This window comes from Sarcophilus harrisii, chromosome 2 (assembly GCF_902635505.1).
Source record: "Sarcophilus harrisii chromosome 2, mSarHar1.11, whole genome shotgun sequence".
In the NCBI taxonomy this organism is placed as follows: domain Eukaryota; kingdom Metazoa; phylum Chordata; class Mammalia; order Dasyuromorphia; family Dasyuridae; genus Sarcophilus; species Sarcophilus harrisii.
Genome location: NC_045427.1, coordinates 412,094,289 through 412,120,216, shown reverse-complemented (window position 1 = coordinate 412,120,216; position 25,928 = coordinate 412,094,289).

Here is a 25,928-nt window from a genome sequence, read left to right as displayed (position 1 = left end):
GCACCTTTGGCTATCCAAATCATATTTCTTACCAGGAGTCTGATATGATATTGTAGTAAGAGGTCTATACTTGGAAAAGGAAGGCCTGGTTCAACTTTGAGCTTTGCCACTTGGCAAATTTTAAGCCTTTGACAAATCATTGAATCTCTTTTAGTTTCAGTTTTCCCATTTGTAAACTCTGAATAAGGCAGGTAGATGAAGCAGTGATTAGAGTGCTAGTGCTAGAGTCAGGAAGACTCATATTCATGAGTTTAAAACTGGACTCAGATGCTTATTTGCTGAATGATTCTGGGCAAATAATTCAATTTCATTTGCTTTAGTTTCTTTACCTGGAAAATAAGCTGGAGAAGGAAATGACAAATCTTTCCAGTATCTTTCCAAGAAAATCCTAAATGGGGTCATGCAGAATCAGATATATTTGAAAATAATTAAACAAAAAAACTCAAGATAATAGTAATTAGATTAGTTTCCTCATAGGATTATTGTGAGGAAAGAATTTTGTAAACTTTTAGGTACTAAGTAAAGATAGTATAAATTCTCTTCTTCTCATCTGATCTTCTCAAAAGTTTTGTGCCATATGTATAGCAAGTGTTACCATCAAATTTGACAGATGAAATAGAATATCAGAAACTAAAAGTGACTTACTCAAATAATTTAGTGGAATAGTGAAAGACTCTTGAACTTTAATCTAAGCTTCTTTTCTGGAGTGATTTATTTGGTGCAAGTATGGCGAAATAGCAAGAGCACCAGATTTTTAGTCAGAAAACCTCGGACTACTCTTTCCTTTTCTGGTTGTCTTGGGAAAGTCACTTCATAACCACATGACACAGTAGAAAGGGTTCAAAATTTTCTATAATAGATTCTAAATTCAAATACCATTCACTTGCCGTTTGTGAATTCCAGTTTCTTTATCTGTAAAATGAAGAAACTGGATTATATGACCTTTGTTATATAGTCTGTACTTATTTCTCCAGTGACTTCTGGGCCTCAGTTTTCTTGTCAAAAGAGTATTAGATTTGGTTAGTTTTAATATTGTTTCTATCTGTAACCTGCTGGCCTCTATCTTTCAAACTCTAAATCTTATAATTTTATGATATGATCTGATCTCATTATATGTGTGGGGACTCAGTGAAAACCTCTATCAGGCATGCATGTGGAACATCTTCAGAAATTAACTGATTAGCAAATTATAAGACAGAAGAAGAGAGTTGGGACTGCTTTGTATGAGAGGCTGAGAACTCTATAAGGAAAGGTACCCTTTGCAAAGCTTTTCCTGAGCTTTTAGTTATTGCAAATTGTGGGGGAAATTAAATCAGCAGTGGAATGATTTGCTTCTTCCAACTTCCACATGCCTTTTGCTTGAGTAGCACAGCCAAGCTTGTCACAGATATCAAGGCGGCAGCCTGCCGACAGGCAGAGATAAGTTTGTTACAAAAGAAAGCAGCAACATCTAAAAAGAATCGCAGAGAAACTTGGAAAACTTGAAAAAAATGAAGCCCAATTTTCTACCTTTGCTACTATCTCTGAGATCTTAGTCAAGTTACTTAACCTTTCCTGGTACCTCATTTGCAAAATGGAGGAAGTGAACTATCTGATGTTTAGGATTCCTTCCAGCTCAAAATCCAATGATCTTTTTTGTTATTGTTTTGTTAGTGAATATTAGCCTCACTTACTCACTCAACTATCACAGAATAGGATTCTAGTTAGTAGTATTCTGGTAAATATTTAACTACCAGCTTTCTGAAAATGAAAAACACTTTCTAACTCTCCATTGTTAACATTTTTATCATCACTTTCTTAAGTCTAGATAATCAACAACACAATGAATCAAGTCATATTTTGTGGTCATACCAAACATTTGTGAATCAGCTCTACCAGTCTGAACTGATTGTAATACAGCCCTGACTCTAGATATAGATATTTTGTACCAATTGGATTTACAGACTCAATATGAATCAACCGTGTGATGTGACAGCTGAAAAAGTTAATGTTATTCTAAGCCACATTGACACAAACACAGTGTCTACAATAAAGAAGATAATATTTCTTCAGAATTCTACCCTGATCAAGAAATATCTGGACTGCCATGATTGGTTCTGGGTATCACATTTTAGAAAAAAAAAAGAGATGATTTAAGTAGGATATGTCCAGAATAGGGAGAACAGAATCACGGGAGGCTTAGAGAACATGTCAAATAATGATAAGTTTGATGACCTGGTAGTGCCAAGCTTACAGAAAAGAAAACAATGTGGAAATAGATAGGATGGATATCTCTAAGTAAATAAAAAAAATACCAAGGGAAAGAGGGATTACTTACTCTGTTTGGCCCCAGAGAACTTAATGGAAGGAAAATTTCTAACTCTTGTTAGAGTTGTCCAAAAATTTAATGAGCTACTTTCCTTACTATCTCTTAACAATCTGCAAATAGAGGCTATATGACTACTTCTGTGATAATTTAAGAGAGGCATCTCATTCTAGAGCTGTGTAACTTCCATGATCTCTTCTTAATTTGAATCTGTGATTCTGTACCAATAATTACAGAAGGAAGAGTCCTTAAATATATATAACATTTAATATTATATATTAAATATATAATATATTATATAATCATATATAATATATAAATATATATAATAATAGGAGAGCAGTTCTTGGATCTAAATCTTTCCAACAGAGCAATGTACCCACATACCCTTTTCAATTCTGTCTCTATAGGATCACCAGAGGTTTAGAGTGATAAAAATTTACCTGCTCAATAACCTTGACATCAAAAGGTCACAAAATTTTAAAGTTTAAAGGTTATCTATAACATTTAAAATTAATAACTTTTTGTTTTCAAAATATATGCAGATAAGTTTGCAATATTCACCCTTTCAAAATCTTGCATTCCAAATTTTTTTTTCCTTCCCTTTCCCCCATCCCTTCCCTTGGACAGCAAGTAATCAATACATGTTAAAGATGTACAATTCTTTTATACATATTTCTACATTTATCATGCTGCACAAGAAAAAAAAGGAGGGGAAAATGAGAAAGAAAAAAAATAAGCAAACAACAACAAAAACAGTGAAAATATTATGTTGTTATCCACATTCAGTCCCAACAATTCTCTTTCTGGATCACAGGTATATTGGAATTGGTCCAAATCACCTCATTGTTGAAAAGAGCCACATCCATTAGAATTGATTGTTGTATAATCTTGTTTCTATGTACAATGTTCTCTTGATTCTACTCACTTCACTTATCAGTTCATGAAAGTCTCTCCAGGCCTATCTGAAATTTTTCTGCTGACCATTTCTTATAAAACAATAATATTCCATAACATTCGTATACCATAACTTATTCAGCCATTCTCCAACTGATAGACATCCGTTCAGTTTCCAATTCCTTGACACTACAAAAAGGGTTGTTACAAACATTTTTGCACATGTAGGTCCTTCATCTTGGCCAATCTGAGAGGTGATCTACATCATTTAAAAAAAAAAAGCCTGTTTTACAGATAAGAAAAATGAAGATCACTGAAGGTCATAGAGTTAAGAAATATCTCATCAAGGACCAAATCTATTTTATGAGAAAACAAAGATCTATTGATTACCTGAAAGATCTCTGTTTCTGTTGTGACACTAGTCTTCTACTGTGAGGTAATGGAGAAACTGACTGGTGATTCACTAAGTAGAATTGATTATTTTAGTTAGTGGCAACTTAAGTAAGCAGTGTGGTGTGGTGGAAAGATGACAAGGTTGGAAATCAGGAAGCTGGTGTTTGAAACCTCTTAATTTGATTATTTTATGATCTTGGACAAATCATATTTTTGTACCTCAGTTTCCTTAGCTGCACATTAATGAGGTTGATTTAAATCATCATTAAATTGGCTTCCATCCTAATAAGTCTGTAGAGAAAAGATTCCCTAGTTCCTAGGAGGTTAATTGTAGCTTTTTTTAAGTTTAAACCTTGTCGATAGCTTTGGAGGGCTGGAGGTAGGCAGCCACATCTAGGAGCCCTCAGCAGAGATTAAAATCAGTGCAACAGACTTGGCCTTTTTGCTGATACAATAGTGGAGGAAGTAAATGTAATCTGACTAGATCCTGAAGCCATAGTTGCTCCCTGAAAACCAGCATTTAGAGCTGAAGAAAGTAAGACCTGAGTGTTAACTGAGTGCTTATTACAGGAAGGAAACCTGGAGAAAGTTTTGAGATGGTAAAGGAAAGACTGGCATGTCAGCAGGAACCATGCAGATGGAGGACTCATGTTTGAAATCTCACAGCTAGGGGCAAAGCCTCTGTTCCTTGAAGATGGAAAATTTAGTCCCTATGCTGAAACTCTCCTTTTTCTCTGCTGGATCAGTAGATAAGAATTTATAACTTCAAGATAAAGATGTAAAGAGAAAAAAAAATTAAAGGAAGAAGTGTCCAGAGTGCCAAATATCATTATTCTAAAATCAATTCAAACACTTCAAAGTAAAAATGAAAAAAAAATTACTAGACCACTAAGAGGAATTAAACAGGAAACAGTGAACAAAAATAGAAATGGGAGCACAGCGTAATAATTAAAGGAGTCGAGAGAAGCAATTATAGTGCCAATTAAAGCAAAATATATAAACATATATTTTGTAAACACAAAATATCATAGGTTTAGAGCTGGAAGGATCATAGAATATAGATTTCCATCTAGAAGGGACTTTAGCAGCCAAAAAAAAATCCAAATCTCATTTTATAGATGAGAAAATGAGGAAACAAACAAAAAATAAATATTTGTCTAACTATGTGTCAAACATTGTAACTAACACAAGTAATTGTCTGATATGAGGTTTTAACTCTTTTCCCCACTGATTCCAAGTACAGTTATTGAGTTATTTTTCAATCAAGTCTGATCCTTCATGATCTTCCTTGGTATTTTCTTGGCAAATAAGCAGGAAAAAATATGTTTTTTTTCCTCACTTCATTTTACAAAAGAGTAAACTGAGGTAAACAGGATTAATTGACTTGTTCAGGGTCACATAGCTAGGAAGCATCCTGTGTCAAATTTGGACTCAGGAAGATGAATCTTCTTAACTCCAGGTTCAGCAATTTATCCACTGAGCTACCTAGCTACCACCTAGTCAGCTAAACAGAATGTCATACCAGTGCCTCTTGACAGAATCTGCAGTTACTCTAATGCTATCTGCAAATAGGAACCTCTAAAAGAACACACAGGTAAATATGTAGCAAAGCTGGGGGATTCAGACTGAGGTTATATAAGTAAGATTCCACTATTGTTTCTTAAAATGAGAAAATATTTTAAAAGTGCTTAGCACATGTGGTTCCTGACACATAATAGGTACTTAATAAATGCTTATTTTTCCTTTCATTTCTCCCTTCCTCCTTCCTTCCCTCCCTCCCTTCCTTCCTTCCTTCCTTCCTTCCTTCCTTCCTTCCTTCCTTCCTTCCTTCTTTCCCCTCCTCTCTCCCACTAACCTTTCTTCCTTTCCTTCTTCTTCCTTCTCTCCCCCTTCACTAATGCATTGACTGATTTCAGGTTAGGAAGATAATCAGAAAGTGTAACTTTTAAGGTGGAATCCAAATGAGGAGAAGATATGAAGTGGAAGGGTATTAAAGATGTTAAGGATGAGATTGAATGTGAAAGTAAGTCACTGATGAAATATGAATAACACTAAGGAGATGAAAAGGAGGAGGAGAGGGATGTAGCTAAAACCATGGAAAGAGAAGCTTTTTCTAATAGTCATGTTTTGCTTAGAGAATTTGGATGAGAGGAGAAAGAGTAGCATGTGAGATGTGAGTGGAACAAGAGATTTATTTGCTTCAAAAGAGAGAAGAAAATAGATGGTGAAAAAGAAAAGAATTTATTGACAGCTTGAATGTGGGGACAAAATATAGAAAGTCTTGTAGAAAGTCTTAGGATGATTGTGACTTCTTTCCTTAAGAGTTTTAGAAAATAAGTGTTTAAAACAAACTGAAAATATAAGAAAATTTTATTGGATGAAAATTAGATTGAGATAAATTTTTTTCTCATTTGAGGGGGCAGGGAATTATGATTCACTTCAGTCAAATTCAAAACTTTTCTTTAGGAAATATCATCCCCCAGTGTACTCTCTTGAAGAACTGTGGGTTTAATTTATTTAATTTCAGTGTCCTGGATAAGTACTTACTACTCCACTTTACTTTGGCTAAAATTAACTATACTTCTCTTTGAAACACCTCTCCTTCCTCTATTAGTTTATCAGTATTAACTGAAGAAATGTATTTTGAACCCTAAAAGACACTTATAATAATGATATTTAATGCCTTTTCAGGTCTCACAATTAAATATCAACATTGTCAATCCCAGATGATCATAGAATTGTAGCATGTTAAGGATGAAAGGGACAATAGAACTGAAAATCTAGAATGTCTTGGTCTACTAAGAACAATATCTAAGTCCTGTCAAGTTCTAAGAAAAGCTATATTTTTAATAACAATAACAGCTAACATTACATAGTACTTTAATATTTTCAAAGCACTTTTACAAAAATTATCCCATTTTATCCTTTTTACAACTCTGGGAGGTGGACATTATTTTTATCTTACAAATTAGTTAACTGAGATTAAGTTCTTTGCCCAAGCTCTTATAGCCATAAAATGTCTGAGGTTGGATATAAAACCACATATTCCTAACTCTAGGCATAGGACACTGTGCTGTTTAAGATTTTCCTCTATGATTATCCTCAAACAAAGATCAGAGGATGTCACCTTTGGCTCTGAAATGAAGACAGTCCTCAACTGTTTTTTGAATTACAGGAGTGACCTTTTCATTCAATAAATTCCAGTGGCATCTTTTTGTCCCCAGGATATAATATAAACTCCCAAATTTGACATTTAAGCCTATCAAAACTTAGTTCATATATAAATAGATGGACAGACACTATGTATGTTTGTATATATATATATATGTATATATAATATACACATATAATACACACATATACATACATATATATGAAATGTATATACATGCATGTATACATACACAGATATACGTAGCTGTGTATGTATGTATACACACACACATCTTTCAAATCTTATCATTATACATTAGTTTGGTTCAACTTCCACATTGGACACCTACTGATGATGTGATTCTTAGCCTTTTCAATGATCTAGGAAACTTAAGATTATAAATTGTAGAGAAGGTGCTGATTTGCATTGGTAGCATTCTCTATACTGATGAAATCACAAGTCCAATTCCTACCTAGTTGAGGCAGCTGGTGGAACAATATATATAGTACTGAATTCAGGAAGACCTGAGTTCAAATCTGGCCTCATATACTTATTGGTTGTGTGACCTTTGGCAAATCACTCTGTCTCAATTTCTTCAACTTACAATGGGGATAATAACAGCACCTACCTTGCAAGGTTGTTATGAAGATAAAATGGGTCAATGTTTGAAAAGTACAATGTAGTTCCTGATACATACTAAGTGCCAAGTACATGCTTATTCTCTCTCTCCCTCTACTCCTATATTTATTTATACATGATGGTCAGAAGAATTGAAACAAGGATACTCTCATGGTCTCTACTAAGAATTTTGGAATTGATTGTATGACATGGGAGACACTGATCCAGGACTTTCCAGAATGGTGTACTTCCATCACAGATATTGCTGTTTATGAGGGACTGTTCAATTAAAGTATAATATAAATATCAATTATTAATATATGTATATGTACCTAGTTTTATGTAGATTTATCTATTCAGTCATTCAACTCTTTATTGATTAATTGATCTATTCATTCATTCATTCATTCATTTGCTTGTTTATTTATTTATTTAACTCTAATTCCACCATTAGAGTAGAAACTCTTCAAGGGTAGAGTATGTTTTATTGTGTAATCCGGCTATTTGTACAATGCTTGGCACACTATTGCTATTTCCTTGTTCAATTGTATCTTAACTTTTCATAATCTTGTGGAACATAGCATGTCAATATTTTCCATGGAGATTTCTTAGGAAAGATACTGGAGTTGTGTGCCATTTTGTGCTTTAGTGGATTAAGGCTAGCAGAGGTTAAATGACTTGTCCAGAATCACACCACTTCTAAGTTTCTGAGGCTGGAGTTGAACTGAGATTGTCCTGAATCCATTCCCAGTGCTTTATTCACTGAGCCATCTAGCTGGCATATAGTGGACACTTAATAAATCCTTATTAACTGATGGATTGGTACAGTAAAAAGAGGAGTCAGAATATGTAGATTTGAATCTACAGGAAGCATGGGGTAGTAGATAGAATGTTGGACCTTGAATCAGGAAGAATAGGATTCAAATACTATCCCAGATAGATATTTGTAATGTGGTGGTACTAGTCTAGTCAGTTAACCACTCTGTGCTTCAGTTTCCTTATCTTTAAAAGGAAAAAAAATAGTTGGGCTGAATGGCTGCTAAGGTATCTTTGAGTGCGAGAGCTATGATCCCTCCCTTTTTTTTTTTTAATTATCCCATAGTATCTCTACAGAACATAATTCACATTCACAAGTGCTTGTACTTTGCAAAGGACCTCAAATGAAAAATCTTACTTAATTTTCAATTATTTTCCAGAAGACAGATATTAGCATGGGGCAAGTGTGTCTCCACTTGTGGAGTGCTCCATTGTGGAATGCTGACATGGAGGTGGTGATGACATATATCTTCCCTTGCTGACTAATGTCTGTGTTTTATGTTTCAAGGTTCCTTCCACCTCTAGCACACTAGAGTCCTTTCTAACTCTTTTCTAGCTGTAAATCCCTTGTATTAGACTCTCCATGACCCATTTGGGATTTTCTTGGCAGAGATGCTGGAGTGGTTTGCCATCATCTTCTCCAGCTCATTTTATAGATCAGGAAACTGAGGAAAACAGGATTAAGTGACTTGTGCAGTGTCACACAGCTAATAAGTGTCTCAGGAGGCATTTCAATTCAAAAAAATGAATTTTCCTGACTCTAAGCCCAGCACTCTATACACTGTATCACCTGGCTGCCCCAACTGTAAATCCCATTATCCAAAAATTCTGACCCTCCCCTCTCCCCACAACCACACACACACACACACACACACACACACACACTTCTGCTTTTTGGTGCAAAAAGTGGCAGAATACTCTTACAGTTTAAGCAGACTGCATAAAAAGAGTAAACACTTACATACAGAGAAATCAAGGCCCAAATAAGAGACAATGGCCTTCCAACTTGGCCCCTTTGTCAGCATGCAAAGGGTTACATTTAGCTCTGCAAAGAAAAGTTTTCCCTTTTACATACTTGACTTAATTAATTTCAGTTTAAAATTACTCACAACAGCTTTTTGAATGCCCTTGATAATGTATTCTGTATATTAACTACTGCATCTGTGAAAAAAAAAAAAGCAATAAAAAGAACTCTCCCTGAATTTCTTTAATTCTTGGTCCTGTTAGTGGCTTCAGCATGCCCCCTTGTTCTTGTAATTGACATTTCTCTAAATAGTCTCCACAGATTGATTATGTTTCTTCCCCAAGCAAAGTTTAAGCCCTCTCAGCAATATTTTCTTCATTTCAAGATAATAGATATGGGTTTATGAACCTTAACTCCTTCATTTTTCCCCTCTGCTTGTATTTTGTTCATTTTGACTCAATCATGGTATTATTGCACATTCTTCTCCCCAATGCACCAAATATAATGTTTTTTTCAGAACACCAAGAAGCAAATGAAAGAATCTGTATGTATTCATGCTTTATAGATAGGTATGAAGTTATTTTGTGAGGGGAGGAGGGGGTGTGTCTCTATTTCTTTATTTTATTTAATTATCTTTTAGTTCAATTAAGTTTTATTAACTCCATGTTCTCTCCTTCCTCTTATCTAGTCCCCCACTTATCAAGAAGGCAAGAAAGCAAAACCTCTTATAATTGTAGTCTTGCCAAAAAGAAAAAAATAATAAATTTTAATCCACACCATGAGTCCATTAATTCTCTATCTGGAGGTTGATAGCATTTTTCATTATAATGGGATACTATATTGGACAGAGTTACTAAATCATTCACAACTTGTTATCTTTACAACATTGCTGTTGTTATTGTATAAATTGTTCACCTGGTTTTCTCACTTCATTTTGCTCACTCACTTTCATATAAGTCTTCTCAGAGTTCTGAAAACATCTCCTTCATCATTTTTATACTCATAGTCCATCATATTCATATTTTATTATTTGTTCTGTTATTCTCCAGTTGATGACATCCTCTTAGTTTCCAGTTCATTTCCATCAACACAAAAGAGTTGATATAAAAGTTTTTTGTAAATATGGGTCTTCTTCCTTCCCTCTCTCCCTTCCTCCCTCCCTTTTCCCCTTCCTTCCTCTCTCTTTCCTTTCCTTCCTTCCTCCTTCTATTCCTTCCTTCCTCCCTTCCTCTCTCTCTTCCTCATTTCCTCCCTTCCTCCCTCCTTCCTTCTTTGCTCTCTCCTTCCCTCCTTTCCTTCCTTTCCTTCCTTCCTTCCTTCCTTCCTTCCTTCCTTCCTTCCTTCCTTCCTTCCTTCCTTCTTTCCTTCCTTCCTCCCTCCCTTTCTCCTTTCCTCCCTTCCTCCTTCACTCTCTTTCTTTCCCTCCCTTTCTTCCTTCCTCCCTCCCTCCCTTCCTCTTTCCCTCTCTCCCTCCCTCCATTCTTCCTTTCCTCTCTTCCTTTTTCCCTCCCTCCCTTTCTCACTCCTTTCCTTCCTTCCTCCCTTCCTTCTTTCCTTCCTTAAAAGTGTATATAAAATTTAATTGGTTTGAGGAAATAATTCCAAATCACTTTCCAAAATGGTTAGACTAGTTTACAGCTCCACCAACAATGCATCCATTAACTTATTTTCTCATATTCCCCCAACATCTGTCATTTTCCTTTTCTGTCATCTTAGTCAGTTGAGTCGTGTGATGTGGTACCTAAGAGTTGTTTACATCTGGTGTTCTAAATAATGACCAGCAAGATTCTTTTTAAGTCAAATTTTCCATAACAATGATGAAATTTGTAGTTTTATAATTAAGAGACCATGCTGGTATGTTTTAAGACCATACTTGGAAAGCAATAAGGGTAATTTTTCATTGTCTAGGGATGATGTTCAAACTACAAATCCTGATATTCAGAGCCCTCTGTGATCTGATTCTAAACTACCCTTCTGTCCTTATTGTCTATTACTCTCTTACATGGTGCTTGCATGAAATAGGTAAATCTTTCTAATATTCCTTCAACATGACTACATATTCTCATAGAGATACAGAATAGTAGAACCAGAAGAAATTTAGGAATTATAGAATCCCAAGTTGGAAGGACCTTCAGAAACCATATATTTCAACAGTTTTTTCCCCCAACATTAGAAAACAAAATCTTATAGAGGGAAAGTCATAGAAATAGAAATACTGATTCTGGCTATGTAGTGCAATGGATAGAGCACTGGGCCAAGATTCAGGAAAACCTGAGTTCAAAGCTGGTCTCAAACATTTACTGAATGTGTGACTCTAAGCAAATCACTTAACAGCTTTCTGCTTCAGATAAAAATGGGGGTAATAATATCATTTGCCTCCCAGAGTTGTTGTGAGGATCAATTGAGATAATGACTGTAATGCATTTAATACAGTAACTAGCACATATAAGCACATAATAAATGCTCATTCCCTTCCTGTTACTGAGTATATGCTGCATAGAGATTAGCCCAGAAAATATTCAAAATAGTAATATTAGCCATATTTGGGTTAATAAAGAACAAAAAGGGTGTCCATCATTTGGAAGAATGGCTAAATAAAACCATGCTACATCTGTGTGTGTGTGTGTGTGTGTGTGTGTGTGTATCCAGATATACACGAACATTCATTTGCAATAAGAACTAAGGAACATAAGGAATTCAGAGAAATCTAGGAAGATTTGTATGAAATGATACAGAATAAAATTAAGAATAAAACAAACATTATACCTAATAACTCACATACATACTGAATGTGATCCATACTAAAATGGATCCAGTTATTTCACAGATTCATAAGTTCTTTCCAGTGAGAGATCACAAATCATGTATGCTTTCATCCTATGGGACTCTTGTCCATAGGACTTCTTGTACATTCTCAATGGGAGGATTCAGCCATTAGATTGGAAGCAGTTCTCATTTTGTCTTGACATAAAGAGGATACCAGTAGAACCTAGTGGACATCCACCTGCCATCAATTTCTTTTCTTTTTTTATTATAGCTTTTTATTAACAAGATATATGCATGAGTAATTTTTCAGCATTGACACTTGCAAAACCTTCTGTTCCAACTTTTCCCCTCCTTCCCCCCACCCCCTGCCCAGATGGCAGGTATACAAATATATATTAAATATGTTAAAGTATATGTTAAATACAATATATGTATATGTATCCATACAGTTATTTTGCTGCACAAGAAAAATCGGACTTAGAGATAAGCTAAACATAACTTGAGGAGGAAATGAAAAATGCAAGCAGACAAAAACAGAGGGAGTAGAAATGCTATATTGTGGTTCATACTCATTTCCCAAAGTTCTTTCACTGGATGTAGCTGGTTCTCTTCATTATTGAACAAATGGAACTGATTTAGTTCATCTCATTGTTGAAGAGAGCCATGTCCATTAGAATTGATCATCATATAGTATTGTTGTTGAAGTATATAATGATCTCCTGGTCCTGCTCATTTCACTCAGCATCAGTCCATGTAAGTCTCTCCAGGCCTTTCTGAAATCTTCCTGCTAATCTTTTCTTACAGAACAATAATATTCCATAACATTCATATACCACAACTTATTTAGCCATTCTCTAGTTGATGGGCATCCATTCAATTTCCAGTTTCTAACCACTACAAAAAAGGCTGCCACAAACATTTGTGCACATGCAGGTCCATTTTCCTCCTTTAAGATTTCTTTGGGATGCAAGTCCAGTAGTAACACTGCTGGATCAAAGGGTATATACAGTTTGATAACTTTTTGAGCATAATTCCAAATTGCTCTCCAGAATGGTTGGATGCATTCACAGTTCCACCAACAAAGCATCAGTATCCCACTTTTCCCACATTTTCTCCAACATTTAGCATTATCTTTTCCTGTCATTCTAGCCAATCTGACAGTTGTGTAGTGGTATCTCAGAGGTGTCTTAATTTGCATTTCTCTGATTAATAATGATTTGGAGCATCTTTTCATATGGCTAGAAATAGTTTCAATTTCTTCATCTGAGAATTGTCTTTGACCATTTTATCAATTGGAGAATGGCTTGATTTCTTATAAATAAGAGTCAATTCTCTCTATATTTTGGAAATGAGCCTTTATCAGAACCTTTGACTGTAAACATGTTTTTCCCAGTTTATTGTTTCCCTCCTAATCTTGTCTGCATTGCTTTATTTGTACAAAAGCTTTTTAATTTTCTATAATCAAAATTTTCTATTTTGTGATGAGTAATAATCTCTAGTTCTTCTTTGGTCACAAATTATTTTCTCCTCCACAGGTCTGAGATGTAAATTTATCCTATGTTCTTCTAATTTATTTATAATCTCATTCTTTATGCTTAGGTCATGAACCCATTTTGACCTTATCTTGGTGTATGCTGTTAAGTGTGGCTCAATGCCTATTTTGTGCCCTACTAATTTCCAATTTTCCCAGCAGTTTTTGTCAAACAGTGAATTCTTATCCCAAAAGCTGGGGCCTTTGGTTATATCAAATACTAGATTATTAACGTTATTGGCTATTTTGTTCTGTGAATCTAATCTATTCCACTGATCAACTAGTCTATTTCTTAGCCAATACCAAATGGTTTTGGTGACTGCTGCTTTATAATATAGTTTTAGATATGGTACAGCTAGGCCACCTTGATTTGATTTTTTTTCATTATTTCCCTTGAAAATTTTGACCTTTTCTTCTTCCATATGAATTTTGTTGTTATTTTTTCTAGGTCATTAAAATAGTTTTTGGGAGTCTGATTAGTATAGCACTAAATAAATATATTAGTTTAGGCAGTATTGCCATTTTTATTATATTTGCTTGACCTATCCAAGAGCACTTAATATTTTTCAAAGTGGTTAGATATGACTTTATTTTTGTGGAAAATGTTTTGTAGTTTTGCTCATGTAGTTCCTGACTTTCCCTTGGCAGATAGATTCCCAAATATTTTATATTATCAGCAGTTACTTTAAATGGAATTTCTCTTTGTATCTAACTGTTGGATTTTGTTAGTGATATATAAGAATGCTGATGATTTATGTGGGTTTATTTTGGATCCTGCAACTTCGCTAAAGATGTCGATTATTTCCAATAGCTTTTTAGTAGAATCTCTGGGGTTCTCTAAGTATATCATATCATCTGCAAAGAGTGTTAATTTGGTTTTCCCATTACCTACTCTAATTCTTTTAATCTCTTTTACAACTCTTATTGCCGAATCCAGCATTTCTAATACAATTTTGAATAGTACTGGTGATAGTGGGCAACCTTGTTTCACTCCTGATCTTATTGGGAATGATTTCCAGTTGATCTCCATTACATATGATGCTTACTGATAGTTTTAAATAGATGTTACTGACTATTTTAAGGAAAAGCCCATTTATTCCTATACTCTCAAGTGTTTTTAATAAAAATGGATGTTGGATTTTATCAAATGCTTTTTCTGCATTTATTGAGATGATCATATGGTTTTTGCTATTTTGGTTATTGATATAGTCAATTATGCTAACAGTTTTCCTAATATTGAACCAGCCTTGCATTCCTGTTATAAATCCTACTTGGTCATAGTGTATTATCCTCGGGATGATTTTCTGTAATCTTTTTGCTAATAATTTATTTAAGATTTTTGCATCGATATTCATTAGGGAGATTGGTCTATAATTTTCTTTCTCTGTTTTCAACTACCTGGTGTAGGTATCAGTACCATATCTGTGTCATAAAAGGAATTTGGTAGGAATCCTTCATTCCCTACTTTTTCAAATAGTTTATATAACATTGGAGTTAATTGTTCTTTACATATTTGGTAGAATTCACATGTAAATCCATCTGGTCCTGGGGATTTTTTCTTAGGGAGTTGATTAATAGCTTGTTCTATTTCTTTTTTCTGAAATGGGACTATTTAAGCAATTTACTTCCTCCTCTGTTAATCTGGGAAGCCTATATTTTTGAAGGTAATCATCCATTTCACTTTGGTTATCAAATTTATTAGCATAAAGTTGGGCAAAGTAACTCCTAATTATTACTCTAATTTTCTCTTTATTGGTAGAAAGTTCTCCCTTTTCATTGTTAAGAGTACCAATTTGATTTTCCTCTTTCCTTTTTCTAATTAAATTTACCAAAGGTTTATCTATTTTTCATAAAACCAACTCAGTTTTATTTATTAATTCAATAGATTTTTTAAACTTTCAATTTTATTAATTTCTCCTTTAATTTTAGAATTTCATACCTAAACCAGGTAGGCTGAAAACAGAGAAAGAAAATTATAGACCAATCTCCCTAATGAATATTGATGCTAAAATCTTAAATAAGATATTAGCAAAAAGACTACAGAAAATCATCTTCCAAGATAATACACTATGATCAAGTAGGATTTATACCAGGAATGCAGGGCTGGTTCAATATTAGGAAAACTATCAATATAATTGGCCATGTTAATAACCAAATTAACAAAAACCATATGATCATCTCAATAGATGCAGAAAAAGCATTTGATAAAATCCAACATCCATTCCTATTAAAAACACTTGAGAGTATAGGAATAAATGGACTTTTCCTTAAAATAATCAGCAGCATCTATTTAAAACCATCAGTAAGCATCATATGTAATGGAGACAAACTGCAACCATTCCCAATAAGATCTGGAGTGAAACAAGGTTGCCCACTATCACCGTTACTATTTAATATTGTATTAGAAACGCTAGCTATAGCAATAAGAGCTGAGAAAGAGATTAAAGGAATAAGAATAGGCAATGAGGAAGCCAAATTATCACTCTTTGCCGATGACATGATGGTATACTTAGAGAACCCCAGAGATTCTGCTAAAAAGTTATTAGAAATAAATCCACAACTTTAGCAAAGTTGCTGGTTATAAAATAAACCCACATAAGTCATCAGCATTCTTATATATCACTAACAAAATCCAACAGTCAGAGTTACAAAGAGAAATTCCATTTAAAGTAACTACTGATAATATAAAATATTTAGGAATCTATCTGCCAAGGGAAAATCAGAAACTTTATGAGCAAAATTACAGACCACTTTTCACACAAATTAAGTCTGATCTAACCAATTGGAAAAATATTAAATGCTCTTGGATAGGGCGAGCAAATATAATAAAGATGACAATATTACCTAAACTAATCTATTTATTTAGCGCTATACCAATCAGACTCCCAAAAAACTATTTTAATGACCTAGAAAAAATAACAACAAAGTTCATATGGAAAAACAAAAGGTCAAGAATTTCAAGGGAATTAATGAAAAAAAAATCAAATGATGGTGGCTTAGCTGTACCAGATCTAAAATTATATTATAGAGCAGCAGTTACCAAAACTATTTGGTATTGGCTAAGGAATAGATTAGTTGATCAGTGGAATAGATTAGGTTCAAGGGATAAAACAGTCAACAAATATAGCAACCTAGTCTTTGACAAACCCAAAGATCCCAGCTTTTGGGATAAGAACTTACTGTTTGATAAAAATTGCTGGGAAAATTGGAAACTAATATGGCAGAAACTAGGCATTGATCCATACTTAACGCCGTACACCAAGATAAGGTCAAAATGGGTTCATGACCTAGGCATAAAGAATGAAATTATTAATAAATTAGAGGAACATAGGATAGTTTACCTCTCAGACCTGTGGAAGGGGAAGGTCTTTATGACCAAAGCAGAACTAGAGATCATTACTGATCACAAAATAGAAAATTTCGATTATACCAAACTGAAAAGTTTTTGTACAAACAAAACTAATGCAGACAAGATTAGAAGGGAAGCAATAAACTGGGAAAATATTTTTACAGTCAAAGGTTCTGATAAAGGCCTCATTTCCAAAATATATAGAGAATTAACTCTAATTTATAAAAAATCAAGCCATTCTCCAATTGAAAAATGGTCAAAGGATATGAACAGACAATTCTCAGATGAAGAAATTGAAACTATTTCTAGTCATATGAAAAGATGCTCCAAGTCATTATTAATCAGAGAAATGCAAATTAAGACAACTCTAAGATACCACTACACACCTGTCAGATTGGCTAAGATGACAGGAAAAAATAATGATGATTGTTGGAGGGGATGTGGGAAAACTGGGACATTGATTCATTGTTGGTGGAGTTGTGAACGAATCCAACCATTTTGGAGAGTAGTTTGGAACTATGCTCAAAAAGTTATCAAACTGTGCATACCCTTTGATCCAGCAGTGTTACTACTGGGATTATATCCCAAAGAGATTATAAAGAAGGGAAAGGGACCTGTATGTGCACGAATGTTTGTGGCAGCCCTTTTTGTAGTGGCTAGAAACTGGAAACTGAATGGATGTCCATCAGTTGGAGAATGGCTGAATAAATTGTGGTATATGAATATTATGGAATATTACTGTTCTGTAAGAAATGACCAACAGGATGATTTCAGAAAGGCCTGGAGAGACTTACACGAACTGATGCTGAGTGAAATGAGCAGGACCAGGAGATCATTATATACTTCAACAACAATACTATATGATGACCAGTTCTGATGGACCAGGCCATCCTCAGCAACGAGATCAACCAAATCATTTCTAATGGAGCAGTAATGAACTGAACTAGCTATGCCCAGAAAAAGAACTCTGGGAGATGACTAAAAACCATTACATTGAATTCCCAATCCCTATATTTATGCACACCTGCATTTTTGATTTCCTTCACAAGCTAATTGTACAATATTTCAGAGTCTGATTCTTTTTGTACAGCAAAATAACGTTTTGGTCATGTATACTTATTGTGTATCTAATTTATATTTTAATATATTTAACATCTACTGGTCATCCTGCCATCTAGGGGAGGGGGTGGGGGGGTAAGAGGTGAAAAATTGGAACAAGAGGTTTGGCAATTGTTAATGCTGTAAAGTTACCCATGTATATATCCTGTAAATAAAAGGCTATTAAATTAAAAAAAAAATAAAATAAAATAAAATTTCATCATTAAAAAAAAAATAATTTTAGAATTTCAAGGTTAGTATTTGATTGGGGGTCTTTAATTTTCTCTTTTTCTAGCTTTTTAAGTTGCAAGCCCAATTCATTGATTGTAAGGATTAAAAAGCCTCTAGAAGCAAGGAATGCAGTTCAAGGTATGTGGGAGGACCTGAGGGATGAGGGGTACTGAGGCACAGGCGAGTTCTACATGGAGGTGGGGCATAACCCCAAGAGGTGGTGTCTGACCCCAGATACCACATCTCCCTCCTTAGTACTCTCAAAGCCTAGCATGCCTCCTTCCCTCTTCTCGGGCCAATCCCATTATGCCAGGTTCTTAGAGGACCTCCTGCTTCCCCCAGATCTTCATGGGGTATAAATATGTGCTATCTAAGAATAAAGTTCTTTTTTGCTTCACCCCTACCTCCTGGTGGTCTGTCTCTATGTTTTTCAGGTTGGTGCCCAAAGATGGGTAAGTGTGGCCTAGCTGTGCCATTGACAGGGGACCTATAAGATTAGGGTAGCGTTAAGAGATGCTACAATTGATCTTCTCTTTCTCTATCTTATTCAAGTAAGCTTCTAGAGATATAAAATTTTCCCTTATAGCCATTTTGGTTGCATCCCACAAATTTTGGTATGTTGTCTCATTGTTGTCATTGTCTTGGGTGAAGTTATTAATTATTTCTATGATTTGATGTTTCACCCATTCATTCCTTAGCATGAGATTATTTAGTTTCCAATTACTTTTTGGTCTATGTACCCCTAACTTTTTGTTGAATGTAGTTTTCATCATCTGAAAAGAATGTATTTGCTATTTCTGCCTTTCTGCATTTAATTTTGAGGTCTTTATGTCCTGATATATGGTCAGTTTTTGTATAGGTTCCATGAACTGCTGAGAAGAAAGAGTATTCCTTTCTGTCTCCATTCAGTTTTCTCCAAAGATCTATCATACCTAACTTTTCTAATATTCTATTTATCTCTTTAACTTCTTTCTTATTGTTTTGTGGCTTGATTTATCTAATTCTGAGAGTGCAAGCTTGAGATCTCCCACTATTATATTTTTGCTGTCTATTTCTTCTTGCAATTCTCTTAACTTCTCCTTTAGGAAGTCAGATACTATACCACTTGGTGCATATATGTTTAGTATTGATATTGCTTCACTGTCTATGCTACCTTTTAGCAAGATATAGTTTCCTTCCTTATCTCTTTTAATTAGATCAATTTTTGCTTTTGCTTGATCTGAAATAAAGATGGCTACCCTTGCTTTTGTTTTACTTCACCTGAAGCATTATAGATTCGGCTCCAGCCTTTTTCTTTTTACTCTGTATGTATCACCCTGTTTTAAATGTGTTTCCTGCAAACAACATATTGTAGGATTCTGGCTTTTGATCCAGTCTGCTATCCACCTATGCTTTATGGGAGAGTTCATCCCATTCACATTTATGCTTAAAACTACTAATTCTGTATTTTCTGCCATCTTATTAGCCCCAGATTATACTTTTCTTTTCCTTTCCTCCCTTACCTACCTCCCCAGTATTAAACTTATGGGCTCCACTTGCTTCATGCAACTCTCCCTCTTTAAAATCCCACCCAACCCCTTTGAATCCCTCCTCCTTTCTTGTAACTTTCCCTTATTTTTTCTGTATTCCCTTCTATTTAGTCTACTCTTTTTTTTCTTTTCCTCTCCCACTTTTTAATGATTTGAGAGAAGTTTCTCTGTAAACCAAATATGTCTAATATTTTACTCTGATGAGAGTAAGATTCACACAATGTTTCTCCCCCCCCTTAATTCCCTCAGATATGATAAGTTTCTTTTGCCTCTTCATGGGATTCAATTTCCCTCTTTTTATCTACCATTTCCCTTTTTTTCTGATACAATCCCCTTTCCATTTCTACTTCCCTTTTTTAATATTATAACAGCAAAATCAAATTATACAGTGCTCTTTATGTATGTATAAAACAGAAATACACTTCTCAAGAGTTCTTTTTATCTTTTATGCTTCTCTTGAGTCCTATATTTGGAGGTCAATTTTTTTGTTTAGCTCTGGTTTTTTCATTAGGAATAAATGAAATTCACCTGTTTCATTGAATATCCATCTTCTTCCCTGGAAGAAAATGCTCAGCTTAGCTGGGTAGTTTATTCTTGGCCACATTACTAGTTCTTTTGCCTTATTGAATATCATATTCCAGGCCCTTTGATCCTTTAATGTGGAAGCTGCTAGATCCTGAGTGATCCTTATTGTGGCTCCTTTGTATTTGAATTTTTTTTTCTGGCTGCTTGTAATATTTTTTCCTTAGTCTGATAGTTCTGAAATTTAGCCACAATAATCCTTGGAGTTTTTATTTGGGGCTCTCTTTCAGAAGGTATTTGATGAATTCTTTTAATGCCTATTTACCTTCTGATTCTATTACATCTGGGCAGTTCTCTTTGATGATTTACTGTAAAATAGTTTCTAGATTCTTTTTTTCATCATAATTTTCAGGAAGTCCAAGATCTCTTCTAGATCTATTTTCCAAATGTATTGTTTTTCCAAGTAGATATGTGACATTTTTTCATTTTTTTTGTTTTTGCTTGACTGATTCTTTATATCTCAATAGATCCTTCATTTCTATTTGTTCAGTTCTGATTTTTAATGAGTTATTTTCTTCATTAACTTTTTTTTTTACTTCTTTTTATATATGTCCAATTGAGTTTTTAAATGAGTTGTTTTGCTCTATGGAATTTTTTTCCATTTCACTAATTTTTTTTTAAATGAGTTATTTTTCCCTCAATTCATAAATCATACATTCCTGGGAGTTCTTTCCATTTTCCATTTCACATTTCAGGAAGTTGTTTTCTTTTTCCATTTTACCAAATCTTTCTTTTAATGAGTTATATGCCTTTTCCATATTATCTTGCAGAGCTTCTCTTTCCTTTCTCCATTTTTCTTCTAGCTCTCTTTTAAGATCTTTTCTAATTTCTCCTAGGAGAGCCTTGTTTAATGGGGACCAGATTATATCCCCCTTTGGGGTTTTGTCTGGAGATTGTCTGCTATTAGTCTCCTCAGCGTTGGAAATCTGCTCTCTTTCTGTACAGAAGCTATCTATAGTTAGAGCTTTCTTGGCTTTTTTACTCTTTTTTTTTTAAGTCCTTAAGGTCTGCCTTCAGGGCAAGGAGGTTCTACAGAACAGAGACAGATAGACAACAGGTGTCCTTCAAAGAGGCTACAAAGAATGGCCATGCTTCTGAGGAAGTGTGATTTCCCTGGGCAGAGCCCTGCTGTGCAGAAATGTGACTGCCCTGGGCAGAGCCCTGAGCTATGGGCTGCAGTTGCACAGCAGCTGCACTGTGGTTCTGCTGAGTCAGTCCTGGAGCTGGGTGGGTGTGGCCAGGTCCTGTTAAACTCTGGCATTTTGGGGTACACTCTTCCTTTGGTGTTTGTGTAACTTCTCTGCTGATCTACTGCTTTGAAACCAAAGCAGAGCAGACAATATGTGGTAGAGTCCTTCCTAAAAATTCTCCACCCACAGAGACTGCTCCCCTCCCCCTGTGCCCCTGGTCAGTTCAGCATGGGCTAGCCTCCATGTTCGGTCTCCCTGCCTGCGCTGGGCTCCTTCCCCCCTCATTCTCCCATCAAGACAGACCTTTTCTGGGCATCTTACAAATTATCTTCAGCTGGTACTTTATGGTACTCCCAATATTTGTGGATTCTACCAGTCAAGCACTATTTCTGAGGCTGAATTAGGTAATTAGTAAGTGAGTGTAGAAGGTAGCTCAGAATGAAGCGTGCCTCCTTTCTGCCATTTTGGCTCCACCCTGCTGTCAATTACTTAATGACAACCTTTGCTCCTGTTCTTTGGCATTACTCTGGTTGTATTTCAATCTGACTATGTGACTGAGAAGCAGAAGAATAGTAGGAATGAATACTGTATATATGTGCTTTTTGGAGCAGGTTTTTGTTACTGTCACAATGAAAGGGTCAATTTGAGGAAGGAGACAAACCTAACATAAAGACAAAAGACCTTAGTACAATATAGTAAAATATTGATAATGATGATGATGATAAAATTGTAGGTAAAATGGTTTGTTATTCAAATGATCTTTCCTCTGATTTAAAATATTAATTTGTACTTTTTGTCTGAAGAAAAGCTATGAGCTCTAACTCATGCTCTGTTCATATTATCATAAGTTTACAGTTAATAGTTATAATGTTTGTTTTAATAAAGTTATAATAAAGCTCCCGTTCTGTTAAGTACTAGAAGTTATCAAATGTTCCTCACCATTTTAAATCTTGTGATCTTATGACAAGTATGACATGTCCAAAGGACATGGCAAACATAGATAGAATGAATTCTCTGTAAACACTGTGTGGGAAGTAAAAGTCGTGAGAGTTTTAGCAGTGTGACATGACAGCTAAAAAAAAAAAGAAATTTGATTTCAAACTGTATTAAAAGAAATATATTTTCTATAATAAAGAATGTCATAGGCATGTCATCCTCATCATGGTCACTTCTCATCTGGAGTCTTATGTATAGGTCTGGGAAATGCTAAAGTGACTTCAGATAATATAGAAAATTTAGTTGATGAAATTGATAATATTTAGCTTGCAATAGAGAAAACTAAATGGAGTAAGGGAGATTAATAGACTTAGTGAGGAGTCTCATTCTTGTTCTCGGTTCTCAGTTCTTGTAGCCTAAGAGATAAAAAAGTCTCATTCCATAGGGAACTGAATAGGCTTAATCCAGAGAAATAAGACCATAGTTTTAGAATTTAAAGTGTCCTAGTACAAATTTGTCAATTTATAGATAAAGTGAGGCCCAAAGAATTTAAATCATTTTCCTAAGACCAAATAGGTTTTGAATAGCAGTCAGCAGTCAGCTTTTGAGTGCAGATCTTCTGACACAAAATCCTGCATTCTTTTCATTGTACTCTACTGCCTTAAAAATTGAGGTCTCCAAGTATCTGAAGATTTATTTTAGAGAAGAGGAAATAAAAGTTCTCTCTCATGCAATAGACAGAGCCTGGGACAATGAGACATGAGGGCAGAGGAAAATCATCCAGGGAGGCAGAATTTGATTTATAGAAAGAAAACTTTTTAATCGTTAATACTGCTCTAAAATTAAATGGGTTACTGTAGAAGGTAGAGAAAGTCTTTGAGTATAAGCTGTTGTTGGTCTATTGGAAATTTCTGGTTGGCTATGGGTTTGACTTGATAAATCTTGGAGATCAATGTGTGACAGTCTATGAGACAGGAGGGACCTTGAGTAATATGTCATGAATTGTTAACTGCAATATCCCAGCTAGCTTTCTGGAGGGCCTTGAGACCAGTCTTGGTCTTAGTAGAATAATCACCATGAGAATAGTCAGGAATAAAGTCCAAAGTCTTTATTGTCTCCTTCAGTTTCCCAGTCTGAACCAGTCTGTTCCACAGTCTCTTCCAGCAGTCTGATTCAGAGTCTGATTGACTGTCCCCAGTTTCTTCCAGCAGACTGCCAATCTCCCCCCTAGTGCATGAGGCAAGAGAGCCTCTAGGATAGTCAAAGATAGAATATCTGTGGCTGACTTTGTCCTCAATTTAAATACCCTATTATAATTACATCAACTATAGAACTGTTATATCACCATGCTAAATACTAAGTATATGTAAACTAGATAACCACTGTATCATCAATTCCACTGAGTTAACACCTTATTTCAAGTGTACTTCTTTCAAGTATTCTTTTTCAAAGTCCTGCCCTCTACATCTCCTCTTTCTTTTGTTTTAGAACACAGGTGGTCATGCCCTCCCTGACTTCTCAGGAAGGTGAGAACACCAAACCAGATATTGTTAGAAGGCTTCCTCTGGGCTGAAGAGTCTTACTTGAAACAGGTATACATAAATTCATTAGCATGGGAGGTATTACACAAGCACATAATAAGATAACAGTTAATCATAAAGAGTCACAAAGATCAGAATTTATGAACAGCTTTTCAGCTCTTTTTCTACCTGCTCTGTGTCAATATATAATATACAAAGAAATGCAAAAATAGGTGAGGCCTCCATTCATTGAATTTTTAAGACCCCACCCTCCTTATCTCACAGAGAAACCACAAGGAGATATATCAAAATATAAATAGTCAAAATATTTATAAATATTATTCAACCCTGTGAGTGCAGGCCAAATTGTTACAAATTCAAGACTAGAAGTTGACATGGGACTAAGAGAAGCCATGCCTCTTTGAGCCATCTTGGTACTTTTTCTTCATTTTTACTTCTTAAAACCTCTAGCTGCCTTCTCAAATGCCCTTCAAGACTTGTCCAGCTATTCTATCTCTATTTTTCACTCTTTAGACTTCTCCATGGCCATCACTAGCAGTCTTCCTGGTGTACATATGCCCATTCCAAGAGGTCCTCTCTCTTGATGAATGATTAATGAATCACCATTTCATGAGGTATCTCTACTAAATTCACTTCACTTTCTATTCAGCTTCCTCTCCAAATTTTCTTTCCATTTCCATCTCCTCATTTCTCCAATTTCCATTAGAATGTAACCTCCTTAAGAGTAGTCTTGTTTTTTTGTTTTGTTTTGTTTTCTTTTCTTTTCTTTTCCAGGGGTGGAGGTGGGGTGGGGAGAGGGTACCTTGAATTTAGCACATATAGTAAATATGTAATAAATATTTATTCTATATCTCTCAAAAGGTCTTTATAATCCCTTACCCAGTTGTTAGTGCTATTCCCCTGTCAGTGAGTATTTTTTTAAAGTATTATTTTTATTCATTTACCTATGAATTCTCTTTTCTCCGCAGAAGAAAAAAGCTCCTTAAGGACAGACTCTTGTTTCACTTTTTTGCATGTATCACATATTGTAGTAGGTACTTTAGGACAGCTAGATTGCACAGTGGATAGACATTAGGCCTGGAGTCAGAGAGACTTATCTTCTTGAATTCAAATCTGGCCTCAAATACTTATTAGCTGTGTGACTCTGGGAGAGTCACTGCACCGTGTTTGCCTCTGTCTTCTAATTATAAAATGGTCTGGAGAAGGAAATGGTGAACCACTCCAGTATTCTTTGCCAAGAAAACCCCATATGAGGTCAGGTGACTGAATAACAACAACACTTGTAAATTCTTGTCAGTTAATTGATTGGCTTATTTACCACTTAAAAAAAAAATGAGAGTCTAAAAGTGTGGAGAGTGTTCTGCTAGCTGCTGCAAGAAAATGAATCGCTTAAGGTTAAACAAAGGTTAACATTACAGATCAAGATCAGGAAAATACCTTTGTCCACCATGAATAAATCTAAGTATTTATTTGCTCTTTCCATGTCAACTAAATAGAAAGGCATTTTTTTTTGTAAACAAGAAAAGTTATTTAACAGTAGTTCTCATTTATATGACCCTTTTTGATTGACAAAACATCTTCCTAGAAAGAACATTTAAGAAAATATTTTAAAATGTCAGCAGAACAGTGAAGAGGGATGTTCTTAAAGAGACATGGACTACTAAGAGATAATATCAAAATATTAAATTTAATATATATTTTAAAAATAACCTGGCTCAAGTATAACAGAGCTTTATGCTTTCATATTAACTACCCCTTTTTGGGTCTTCTTATAGAAAGAAAGGGTCTTATATATAGAAATGTTCATTTTTTATTTGTCAGATTCATAATAAAAAATAAAAATAAGACTTTCTTCTTAACTTTCTCATGAAAGAGTTAATGCAAGTAGTATTATTCCTACTTTCCAGAGAATGAAATCAAAGATCAAAGACATGAAGTAGTTTTCCTCAAGTCACCCAGCCAATAAGAATCAGAGCCAAGTCTCTCCTGACCCTAGGGCCAGTGTTCTTTATAATATATCATCCTTTC